This window comes from Lissotriton vulgaris, chromosome 1_1, assembly GCF_964263255.1.
Source record: "Lissotriton vulgaris chromosome 1_1, aLisVul1.2, whole genome shotgun sequence".
NCBI lineage: Eukaryota > Metazoa > Chordata > Amphibia > Caudata > Salamandridae > Lissotriton > Lissotriton vulgaris.
The window spans coordinates 1,943,617,280-1,943,630,902 of NC_141685.1; the positions used below are offsets into that span (position 1 = coordinate 1,943,617,280).

General features: G+C 44.2%; 1 protein-coding gene across 1 annotated transcript in view; it reads left to right on the plus strand.

The window, feature by feature from the left end:
* Positions 1–13,623, plus strand: part of METTL25 (methyltransferase like 25) — a 619,072-nt gene that overhangs the window by 286,319 nt on the left and 319,130 nt on the right. The gene's annotated exons all lie outside the window — the stretch shown is intronic.

Consider the following 13,623-nt stretch of genomic DNA (forward strand, 5'->3'; position numbering starts at 1 on the left):
AACGTGTTTTCTCCATGTTAATTCTCTGAGGAAACTTTAGAAACGGCTACAGCCCGAACTGCTGAGCGGAATTACACCAAATTAGGCAAAAAGGTAACCCTTGGTTCAGGAAGAGACCTTTTTTGAAATGGTGTAAATCCGTTCAGTAGTTGCTGAGAAAATAAAAAATAAAAAATTTCGATATTTAGAGGGGTGGTGGATCCGTGAACCCTCCCGACCTCGGGCTTTATTCTGATTGGCTGTCAACACTCCAAACCAGGAAGTGTTGGCAACAGAAAAAGAAACACAAAAAAACCAAAAGGGGGCAGGGTAGAAACATCCTGACCCCCTAGGTCTGCTCAGTGGGTCCCACAAGCCCCCCCAGGTCCAAAAAAGCATTAAAAAAAAAAAAAATTGCCGATTTCGTGCTGGGTGCACGAATCCGACCGAGAAAATAAAAAAAAAACAAAGTGCGGGCTCCCGCGCCTCGTTTAATTAAGCCTCTGGATGGCCAGGTCCGGGGGGCATGCTGAAATAAAATTTTCTGAGGATCAGGGGGACCCCCGCAGCCCCAGGGACTGCCACCCCCGGGGCTTTGATAAAATATTTGCGGGGGCACACAGCCCGCCCCCCGCATCCCCAGGACCACCACCCCCGGGGCTTCTTTAAATATATACCTGTGTGGGGGGGCTTGAGCCCCCCCACATGCCCCAGGGACCGCCACCTCCCCGAGGCACTATAATGCAAATTTGGGGGTCCGTTATGGACCCCCGAGCCCCGGGGACCACCACTTCCCTGTGGCTGTGCATTGGTTGGGAGGGGGGCCGGCCCCCCTCCTGGAACCCTTCAGAGCCCGGGGACTGCCAGGACACTGCCGCAAGGCTCCCGCCATGCCATAGCAAACACTGGTTTGGATTTTGGAAGAGAGAGCAGGAAACCTGTTCTCTCTTCCAAAATTCAAACCAGATTTCTTTTCCACACGGGGAGCTGCATGTTAGCAGCTCCCCATGTGGAAAAGCAATACCGGCTCCCGCAGGAGGTGGGGAGCCGGCAGGGACCGTGGGGGCATTGGGACTCCCCCCACAGTCCTCTACGAAGTGGAGAGCCCCGGGATAGGGTCCCCGGGGCCAGAAGTGGCCAGGGAGGGGGGCCATGTGGCCCCCTCCCCCATAATAAAACTATTATATATTTTTTTTTAAAACACGCAAAGGCCGGCCCCGGTGGATGGGGTCCCCGGGGCCATAAATGGCCTCAGGAGGGGGGACACGCAGCCCCCCTCCAAAAAAACAAATAAAGAAAAAACTGGCCATGCCCTGGGGGATGGGGTCCCCGGTACTGAACATGGCCTCAAGAGGTGGGGCCACGTGGCCCCCTTCCATTAAAAAAAAAAAAAGGGGTTAGGCCCTGGGGGATGGGGTCCCCAGGGCCCATAAAATAGGAAAGTAAGGACTTGACAAAATGAAAAAGACGCGATCGGCCGGAGGCCCGCCCCCTTTCAGCAACACTCTGCAAACGCACCCTGTGGCACGTTTTAAGTTGGGGAATTAATTCCCCTTCAATACTGGGGGTCCCTGGGGGCCTACTAGCCCACCAGGTACCTCCAGTAAGCGCCAAAGGGCTGTGGTGCAGAGAGGTGGCCCAGGCCATGCCCCTTTTTACACCTGTCTGCAACACAGCTCTGTGGTGCTTACTGGAGGTACCTGGTAGGCTAGTTGGACCCCAGGGACCCGCAGGATTCAAGGGGACTTTATCCACAACTTAAAACGTGCCACGGGCTGCGTTTGCACAGTGGTGAAGGGATAGGGCGGGCCTGAGGTGACATGTGTGTAAACACGCCTCTTCAATCCTGAGTGTCCTTGGTGTCCAACTAGCCCACCAGGTACCTCCAGTAAGTGCCACTGTGCTGCGTTGCAGAGAGGTGGGCCAGGCCATGCCTCTTTTTACACCTCTCTGCAACGCAGCTCTGTGGCGCTTAATGGAGGTACCTGGTTGGCTAGTTGGACACCAGGGACCCTCAGGATTTAAGGGGACTTAATCCTCCAACTTACAACGCGCCAGGGGGCGCGTTTGCAGAGTGGTAGAGAAAGGGGGCATGACCTTTGTCTACCTCTCACCAATCCCACTGCGTGGGGCTTACTGGAGTTAAAAGGTAGGCTAATTGGCCCCTAAAGGACTCCCAGCAGTGAAGGGGACTTCAATGCCAATCCAAGGGCGTGCCAGGGAGCGCGTTTGTAGAGTGGTGGGCAAAGTGGGCGTTGCCTGGTTCGAGTACTTACCAGTGCTGCTGTGTGGGACTGACTGGAGGTAATAGTTTGTGAAGTTGGGCCCCAAGGATGTCCTTGGGGGCCAACTACCCCTCTTGTTACCTCCAGTAAGTCCCATACAGTGGGACTGCTAAGACGTCTTCGGAGGCCCTAGTCCCCTTTCTCTACCACTCTGCAAACGTACCTCGTGGCAGACTACGGGATGGGTGATGAAGTCTAATTTAGTCCAGATTTCTGCACCTCTGACTTAAAAGTAGTTTTAATCACCCTGTCCTATTATGTACTAGGCCTTACAGAGGAGGTCATGCTAATCACACGGGTACCCCAACGCATAGTGTTCCCTAGTGTATGTAGGTGTTTTCACTGTATTCTAAGTGTCTTTTAGCTTAGCACTGGCTCTAGGCCTGGTTAGTCAGTTACCACCAGTACCCGTCTGAAAAAGTTGTGGGCACAGGATGATTTTGCAGCAAGTCCTCTTTCTGCTCCTCTGTTGGTTCTTTCTGCACATATCTTGCTTATTCCTGCACTTTTCTTCGTCTTTGTGGACGTCTGTTGCTTCTTTCTGCATTTCTTTTGCTTCTTTCTGTGGGTTTTTTCTTCTTTCTTCACATGTCCTACCACTGTAGGCACAGTTAGAAACTAGCATTTAAAAAACATTTGAAATTCACTTAAAAAACTATAGGTTTCAGGCACATTATAGTTAGAAATAAGCATTTAAAATACCTTGGAAAATCACTGAAAAAAACCATAGGTTTTAGGGAAATTTATAGTTAGTTGGAAATTTCACTTGTACAAAATCATAGAAATTCCCTCGTTATAGTTAGTTCAGCTAACTATAACTTGCGCCCCGCAATGCACTGCTGATGACGTCACATCTTACATCACTCATGACATGGTCAGTGACATCACTGATGACATCATCCATGTGATAGATTGATGCATCTTCTCACACCCTAATATAACCTTAGATATATCACTCTAAATTACAGACTGCCATTCTCAAAACCGTAGACACTCCAACACCAATAACTACATACCTCCTCATTAATTCATAGGTTTACACACACATCCACTCACTCACCCCTACAGTCACTCTTACTTATGGTCACTCAGTACAGGACTATCATATGCACTCATACACCTATATAGACACTCACACACCACCACTCATCCATAAAGGTACTCACACACCTAGTCAGTCATGCAAATAATTAATCGCAGTGCCATTTACTCACCAATACAGTTATACACACACCAGATCAATTACTCATACAAATACTAGCACATTCTAATGCTCTTATACAATCACAGATACAAGCTCACACTCATCCATACAGGCACTCTCACAATCATACACTCTTACTTATAGCCATTTATATACTCCAACATACATATATACTGCCTTTCACATATGTTGTTACTCACACATGTACCACTGAGATGTGCATTCACTCACTAACACACCCATTCAGACACTCACCCACCCATACAGTCCATCACAGATGAACTCTTGAAACCATGCACCCAGTGAATCACCCACTCACACATCTATGCACAGAGTCACACACACCCCACGTACACAAACACTCAGGCACCATACAGATACTCCAATCAGTAACCCATATAGACACTCATGTAGCTATTCAAAAACCCATGCAACTGCTTACACACCAACAGACGGATACAGACATTCACAAAGTTTACTCAATAACCCATGCATTCAGTAAGACACGAAGTCAGTCATGCACCTACTAAATCATCCATTCAGACACTTATACACCTATTATTTCTTCAATACCCCTTTCCCTATATATATTAAACATATTTAAACTTTACAGAAACATACAGTCACTGGATGGTGTCATCAGTGATGTATTCAGTGATATCATTTGAGATGTCATGAGTGATGTTATCAGTGATGTCACTGACCATGTCATGAGTGATGTAATATGTGACGTCATCAGCAGTTCATTGCGGGGGCGCAAGTTATAGTTAGCTGAACGAACTATAACATAGGAATTTCTATGGTTTTGTGCGAGTAAAATTTCCAACTAACTATAACTTTTCCTAAAACCTATAGTTTTTTCAGTGAATATATATATATGTCAAAAAATACCCTTTCAGGCATAGAGTGACAAATAAATTATGCAAAAAAAAAGCGAGAACTCTGGGTAGTCCTCAAGTGTAGGTGGAAAGCAGCTCCTGTATAGAGCACTCTCAACACCACTGGCACTGTAGATCTGCTCACCTCAAATGTCTGCATTTCTATCCAAATCTTTAAGCATTGATTAGCACAGTGCCATCCATGCTGAGATAGAAAAGGACAAAGTATTTCGCCATTTCTGCAGCAAAGTCTTTAAGCATAGGACTAGCGCAGTGCTGTCATTTGCGAGCTGTAAAATGACAAAAGCCATTTACCACTCCAGGCACAGTATTACAGCTTTGAATTGGTAAAATACCAACCAAGCCAACCTGAACTGAGTAAAAGCAACCCCTGATGAGGAGAGCCCCGCGTGCAGGCTAGATAGTCCGGAGCCTCACTGGCTCCATGTCGAAGTCCCGGGTCCCAGCAGAGAAACCAGGCGAGTCAGGAGAGGTCCCGGTGGAGGAAGATCTCCCGAGGCACATTTTTGGTGCCTTCCTCCGGTGAGTGGGAGCGGAGCTGAGAGCATTTTTAGTGCTCCCGAGGCACGTTTAGTGCCAGTGACTTTATTGTTCTTCACAGCTGCAACGCAGTTGCGGGCAGCTGCAACATTGAGGGCAATTATGTCAGTAGAATCCCCGAGTGGGGCTCCCTCAGGCACAGTGGTGCCAGCACCCATTTCCCAAGCTGCACCGCGAGAGCACTGGTAGCCGCAACAACGGGGGCATTTCTTTTGATGTCAAGAAAGTAGTGAGACACACCCCTGCCCCTTCGTGCATTGCGCACATTGTCTCTGCTGTATTGGCAGCCAGAGGGCCACTTAGAAGGCTCTAGAACCATGCCCTGACATTTGGGACAGAGAGCATTTTGAGCCCCAGAGAAAGGCCAGTTGGCCTGGGGTCAGCTTTATGGTGTTGATGGGCCACAAGGCCCGAAGGTGATGTATGCACCTAGGGAGTGTCACAAAGGTGCCCTCCTAATTTTGAGAGATTGCATAATGTGTTTATGCTTATGATTTATGCGTAAAGTGTTTTATGCCTAGTGTGATGCAGCCATAATGTGTTTATGTTGCTAATGCTAATGCTGAGTACAGTATTTCGCCAGTAGTTACTGGTAGAGATTTATTTTTAGTACTTATTCTTGAGATGGTTCTGACAGTGGCCCGATTGGCCCAGTCATGTATATAATCCCCTGTAAATTAGGACCGGGTGCCGGTTGGTGCAGTGTATATGTGTGATTATGATTCTAAAGTGTTTTGGATAATACAAAGGCTATTTTTTATATAACCTTGTGTGGAGTCTCATTTGTAGTGTGACTAGTTTGTTGCTACTGTGTGTGTGTTACCCAAACGCTTTACACATTGCCTCTGGGATAAGCCTGACTGCTCATGCCAAGCTACCAAAGGGGTGAGCAGGGGTTATCTTCAGCATGACTAGAGTGGTGGTTTCTGCCTGGCTTAGGTGCATGCCCTAGCCAACCAGAAACCCCATTTCTAACAAGCACTTATTGTGCCATCCACTTTAGTAACCCTTTTAAATATGCCTCAGACTTGCCATTGCAGCCAGTGTGCAGTTTTAAACTGCCAATTCGACCTGTTAAAGTAAACCTTTTACCAAGCCTAAACTTTCCTTTTAAGTACATATAAGTCAGATTTCTAAGGTAGTCCCTGAACAACTCATAGAGTAGTGTGCAGTGTATTTAAAATGCTGGGTATGTACTTTCATTTTTACATGTCCTGCTAGTGAAAAACTTCCAGATTCGTTTTTCACTACTGTGAAGCCTACATCTCCCATAGGATAGCATTGGGTTACCTTATTTCATTTAATACGTGTTAACCTTTGATTGGCAACAGGTAGAAAAGTCATGTTTGGTCTCAAAAGAATTGTAATTTAAAATCCTATTTAATGATGAGGTTGGCTTTGAAGTAAAATTTTTGAAAATGCCACTTTTAGAAAGTTCAAAAAGAACAATTGATTGACAGAATATTGATCAAAAATGCCTGGCTCATGAGGGGTTATGCCCCGAAACCGTTCACTGGATGCTTGTTTCCCGTCCAGGGAGGACCTGGCTTGGCAGTTCGGGCTGGACTGTTCCCATGAGAAGCAAAGTCAAGACTGATTTGCACAGGGCTGGGTCCAAACTGGGGTGGCTTAGTGAGCAAAAGAATGATAGATTATTCCCAGATCTTTGTTGCGGGGGGTGAATGTTTGCATTGTTCCACATTCCGTCCATCATTTGTTCCTTTTGCTTTTGTTGCCCTATGTGTAAAGGATATGCCCTTATGTGGATCCTGTGCTCACTGCACCACTGGATGTAAGATAGGCTGGCTGATGAGGGGTGATACCCTGAAACCTGTCCCAGGATGCTTGTTTCCTTGTCAGAGAGGACCTGCCTTGGCAGTTCAGACTGGACTGTTCAAATGAGACTGATTTGCATATGGCTGTGTCCAAACTGGGGTGGCCTGGTGAGCAAAAGAATGATGGATTAAACCCAAATCTTCGTAACTGGGGATAAATGTTTGCATTGTTCAGCATTCTATCCATCATTTGTTCCTTTTACTTTTTGAAAGTTGCCATTTTCTTGTACTAACCATTTGTTTCCTGTAGCCCGTAACCTGGGTCACATGCCAGTGAATAGAGTGGGAGTTTATTTTTGTCTATGCCTCTCAGACAGTGAGACAAAGGGGGACTAGGTGTTGGCAGGATGGGCCATCCTGTCTGTGTGGGCGGAGCGAAGCTGTTCCCTACCCCTCTACATTTCAAAGGGGCTGATGCAGCACACTCAAAAATAACTTGACACCACCCAATTGTCCCCATAGACCTCTTGTGGCCTGGGCAGAGGAGGAAGGAACATTCTAGAACAAGATGTGGTGGAAGACTAGAACGTTCTCCAACTGTAAAGGCTCGCACCTATTATAAATAAAGGATCCTGAGACCAACTCTTCAGTACATTCCTGAACCTGTGGAGGACACTCAGCAGGACTGCCTTGTACTTCAGAGGACTGCCCTGTTTGAAGCCTGCCTTGTACCCTCAAAGGACTGTTCTACTGCTTGAGGTCTGCCTTGTTGCTTGAATCTAGGGCTACCAGAGTGACTCCTAAGGCCAGTTGGCTGGCTTTTTGATCTGAACTACAGAGACACAAAAAGCTCCAACAACTTGAATCCTCCACCTGGACCGTGCCTGAAGTGAGCCCAACATTCTAACTGGTGCAGACCCAGTCCTGGACCCTTGAAAGGTGCCCAAACAGCCAAAATTGGGACTCATAAAATATTCCATCAGAAAGTGGACTGAGAACTGCCAGAAAACAGGAACCTCACTGCTCACCAATCTGACCAAGGTGCATTGCTGGTTGACTTGACTTTGTGGTAGCTCCTGCTATGTTTTTCTCCGCTGCAGCAAATCCTGTTTAGCAGCTCCTCTTTGAAAGGTATCCGGTCTTCTGGATCCCTCGTTGGCTACAGGTTGCAGCTTTGTCCCACTGACAATTATTGATTTCATAGTCAAAATGTAGAAATCTTAACTGCGACTTCATCCAGTGGTTCCCCAATGACGACACCTCCTCCTCCTCGGATACCACCGGCTGATTTACACTGCTGAACTATCCTTCTCAGACATTTTTTCACAAAATTTCTCTTCAGGCTGAAGGTGAGCCAAGACTAGGCTCAATCCACTTTGTGTATCCAATCCATGCTTCATCGTGGTCAGTCATAACTTTTAACTTTGCCCCAGTTCTCACACAACTAGATGTCTGCTGTTGGCGCTTTGATCTTTGAGGCACTGTGTTTCACCAAAAACCTAAAAAATCCATAACTTCAGTTTGGATTTAATTTGTTTTGGTGTAATCTTATTTATTAAAATGGTCTCTATTTTTCTAATTTGCTGTCGGACTTTTCTTTTGTTGCATTGTCACTTTAATACCATTTGAGTGCTGCAAAAATACTTTACACATTGCCTCTAAATTAAGGCTGAATGCTTTTATGCCAAACTACCAGAAGCTTAACACCAGGTTAATTTAGTGTCTGTTGCTGTTCACCCCCTTAATCAAAAACCCTATTTCCTATATTATGTATCTCCTTTCTAATTGCATCTGTCTCATCAAGGGTGATAACGTAAGCATTGTATTTGGTGTCCTCCCTTGTTCAGAAATATTCCTTTCTTTAAAGAAAAAAAAGAACACCATTGTATCAGAAATGGGGAAATTAATTAAGAAGGACACCTCCAACCAACTCAATAAACCCACTCTGGTTAGGTAGGAACACAGTTCTGAGAGAATCTCTGCTCAGTCGCTCGTAGCTACGGCGCAAGCAGCAGGAATCCTTAGAAATGTGTTTGCTAAGTTAAAGCAGAATCAACAATTTCAAAGTAAAGTACACAGCACAATAAAGTTCTCAAACCTATTTGGAAAAATAGTGAAAATGTTAATTAGCAAAAAGGTACTAAGATCATAAGAATAAAAGTTTCAAGGCAAAAAGCTCACATAAAAAGTTGAGCACCGTGTAAAAACAACAGTCGTAGTGGACCCAGACCTATGTGCAATTTTAGGCCAACCAAGAGTGAACGGAGGTCAAGTGCACCAAGAGAGTTGTTCCGGTCAACGTTTTACCTTCAGATGTAGTCACCATCAGCTGGAAAACATTCTTCTGGTCACTCCTTCAGCCCCTAGATCCTCAGGGCAGACTTCGGGCACCAGGTCTCTCTCCAACCAGGTATCCTGCAGAGTGCAGACCTTTTTAGTCAGCTGGCCCTCTTGGATTCATATATACATTTCTAGGCATTGCAGATTTGTGCAAGAAATGATGACCATAATTGTTATAACAATACATTTCTTCATATTCAGATGAACCCTCTAAATATTCATGATTTGTGAATACTGCAGACATCTCTGGATCAAACATCATATTATTAACAGTCTCGAAGTCCCAATCATCAGAAAAGTTCCTAGCTATAATAAAGTCACTTAATGAGATCTTGAATAAGTGTGGAATCTCAACAGCTCCGACGGTCCAAACATTTCATATTCTGTTTTGTCCCAAGCTATACCATCAAGTATATACCGGCTGTGATGTTCACTGCTGACAAGTCTCTTTATTCACAATGGGATGATTTGTGTGGCTTGAGGAATATGTTGAATTTCTTACTTGATGTGTCCATTTTTACATATCTTCCATTTATCAGCATACCCAGAGTTATTACCAGAGTTAACCAAAGTAGAAGAAAAAGTATTCCCAACACAATCCAAAGTTCAATCCATGGTGAAACCAGATAAGTGTTTTCCAAGTGATGAAAAAAGTCAGTTGCTTGTTGTTTGAAAGTTCTTTTTGCTGGCGTTGATTCAGGTTCGCTGGGATACTCAGAAAATGTATCAAAGTTTCTAAAATAGCCAGAGGCAGTTCTATCTATGCTTGGAATTGCATCCAGATTTGTTGAAATCGCTGGAACAACTTGATCACTTGTTACTTCGCTGTAGACAGATGTTAGTTTCATGACGAACTGTTATGGGTCTCAAGAGGTACAAGTTCCATAGCTTTGTTGCTTAGTCCTTCTTTTCTCACTGCAAATTCCTCAATGGTGATGAGTCTCTCAGTTTGAACCTCTTGGATTGTAGCTAGAGGAGTGCTTCTGTTACATTGGCGGAGTCCACTTGGCCTACTACTTAGTATCGGCCACATAGTGTGGTTTGATCAGGTCAAAAGACACAAAGTGGTTCTCCTTTTTACCAGCAAGGGGTGGAAGTATCACTGTTCTTGTTCCGTGGATTGCTAGGACATGTACTGGTTGTCTGTAAGAAGCCCAAGTTCCTTCTTGTCCGCTATCTTTTCTCTGACTAGATCACCAAGCTTTGGGATCCAGACAGGGATTGCTGGGACGGTTGGTTTTTCCCCAGTGGTGGTTGGCTTCAGGAACACGTTGCTTTGTTTCATTCTTATTTCATTTAAGTCCTGTAAAACATCCATACGATCTTTGATATCAAATTTCTTAGTTTCCACCACTGCTGTGTGACAATCAAGGTCAGAGACCAACATTCTAGTCCCAAATAGGACCTCATATGGAGTGATACTCCCTAGAGAACTTCTTGGCAAATAGTTAACACTACGTTGGACCCCAATTAGATGTTTGACCCACCTGTCATCCAAACCTAATACCCTAGCTTTAATAGACTGCTTTATGTCCGGGTTTTTTCTTTCCACAACCGAATTTTCCTCAGGATGGAATGGACTAGAGTACCGCAATGCAACGCCCAAACTGACAGGACCGGATTTTGGAGCAAGACCGTTCGACCATGGACGCCTGAATGCTCACGATGGGATGATACCAGGGTTAAAAATTAATGGTGTAAGAAGGACATATCCAGGGGGGACTATACCGAAGTCTCATCAAGAATCCAGATAACTTGACAATAAGACAAGATACCAGCAGTGCAGATACTCGATGAAAAATTGATGCGATCACTGTGCAGAATATTGTATATTAAGCCCTGAAGAAGTCACAGGGGTGAAACGTGTTGGCGGCAGGCAATTCTGTATTGTTTTAATGAATTGATGATCAATAAAGAAAGTAACAAATCTACAATCAAGACCTGGAAATTGTTTATCTTTGGGAAATGATGACTTTTTGTAACATTGGACTGTTTCTCTGAGTAGTGTATAAATTGCTACACTGCTACATATCAAATACATATGTACCTTGGTGCGGATCATTTTGTTTCATGTTTCTAAGTGATTTTTTTTATCACTATTTTGGGGTGTATATGGGTCACATCCCAGACCCTTTCGCACAAGGAATAGAACAAAGACAAGGATAGAGGCTATACTAATAGTGAAAATCTGTGCTGGTCAAGTATAGCTCTGACCCGTTGTAGTGTATTGTTCTTACCAACGCCCAAACTGGCCATGGCATCTTTGTAAGCTCGAGAGCAAAACGCAGGACCCTGGTCAGAATGTACCGTGCTATTGCGTATGTGCCGAAAAAGACTTGCAAATCTTTTATAACAGTACGAGCGTCAGCCGAGCGCTGAGCCCACATCCAAATGAACCTATATTTAGTGTTTGTGGCACTGCATTCGTCCATAAGGACGCCTGTATGTAGATAGTCTAATGCTGTCTAACAATGGTGTCTATACTGGGCTAGCTATACCATTGTACTGTATCTGGCGGCGTTCTGTGCTGCCATCTCTATTGCAGTCTTTGCAGTCAATGACAAACATGTGAATGTGTGCGTTCATTCCTGGCTACCCGGAATTGTCTCTTTTACAGTTAATATTGTTTTAGAGATCCCCTGATGTATCAGACCCCCTCCCATATGTGCTTCATAAATCAAAGTTGCTTTTTGTTCCCTGATTGGAATTACTCTATACCCCACTCCAGGAATTCGAGCAAACGGAACGCTATTCGCATCAATTATATATGAGTATTTGCGTGGAAACTTCTAAGGTAACGCTGCACCCCTGCCTTTGCTTGTTGCATTGACAGCCAGCATTATTTCACTGTCTATTTTCGTTTTTGAACAAGTGATTGTAGCTACAGAAGCCGATTGCACAGCCCCTTTCGCGACTTCATCAGCCAATGAATTCCCTTCAACGTGAACGCCATCACGTTGATGACTCAGCATGTGTATCACGTGAGTGTTTTGTAGTCTGTTTCGCAACTGAACTACTTGTTCCCAAAGTGGTTTTGCTTGATTGTGCAACCTTTTGCATCTCCTAGAGATTGCGTTTTTGTGAGCATAGGTCTGAATTTGCCATCGTGCATACAACCTTTAACGATGGTGCATGCAGCACTATAAGCTTGTTTACCCCCGTAGCTGGCTGTGCTGATCCGTCAATATAAATATACATTCATACTGGTCTAGAGGTAGAATTTCAGTAGGCAAAGGACATTCTTCTTCGTATTGCAGGAATGCTTGTGTTTTCAAATAAGGATCAAAAAAATATTCAACATCAGTTGCTGCAAGAGAATTAACCCATTGTGTCTATCTCAGAAGTAAAGCTTTAGCATTTGGAATGCTCGCTTTTGTCACTGCCTCTAAGGCAGGTACAGGAGTTACGACCATTATGCGTTTTCCCTGTGCTAGGGCTCTTTCTTTTGCTACAGCGGTTTGAACTGCTGTCAGAATTTTTTCTGTATAAATGAATTTCATTTCTGCTTGTGTGTACAAATGTGAATTGTCTGCTATTGGTACTTTTTCACCTTAGTTAAAAGTTAAGTAGGTGAATCCGCATTGACCCGGAATGATGCGGATCACTAAGTTGCGTGCGTTTACGCGTGTTTGTAAATGTTTAGTTGCTAACATGTCTGTTTGGAGTGAACGCAAAATTTCTGTGTGTTTTTGTGTCCAATGTACTGTTTTAAAATCAGGTTTGATTAATTCGTAAAGAGGTTTAACTCTTTCTGCGTAGTTTAGAATGTAAGTTCTTCCATAATTCAGGAAACCTAGAATTGACTGTAAGTTTTTCAGTGTTTTTGGTGGTTGGAATGTTGTGTTCTAATCTAGGACCCCGATCAATATTGTGACCTTATGCCCCAATACGGCTATAATCCATCCATACCCCTATAATGGAATGAACGCTGTCTTTTCTCCTGCCGAGAAAATCCAGCTCCGGCGTTTCCAGCCTACCCTTGCGGGTGACTGGAATATCGAGTCCTGAAAGGAGATAAAAGACCTCCAACATTCTATTCCAGAGGTATGGTGTTGACTAAACCCTTAGAGAGAATTCTTGACGCAAATCTTTGGCAAAACCAACTTAACTTAAACTGCTACTTACTTACTCCCTTCCACGTATTAGGCTTAGTTCAGGTACACTGGGGTAGGCGTAGTTAGAAGCACCAGTTGAGTATGTTAGCTAAATGCATATATGAATGTATATATTTTATTCATTTTAACCATTGTATGGCTAAGAAACCATATCAATGCTTTTACAGTATTATTTCGCAATCCTCCTTTTACTGTACGCACTTTTTATAATAACAAGTCTTGCAATTGTGGCAATTCATTTCTCTTGCATGAGAAGAAAGACTGTTCAATAAATAATACCTTTTATTGAAAACGCCCGTCTCTCTATTCTCTGCATCCTGGTGAAAGTAATCTGCACAACTGACTGAGTGAAATAGCTGTTTATTGTTTCACACGACTCTAGAGATTGACTCTTATTCTAAGGAGCAAAGTTGTCATGTTTATGCGGTTGTTGGAAAACTGAATCCCTTCTTGTCTGAGCCAGGGGAGCTGATCACTTCCTATTCA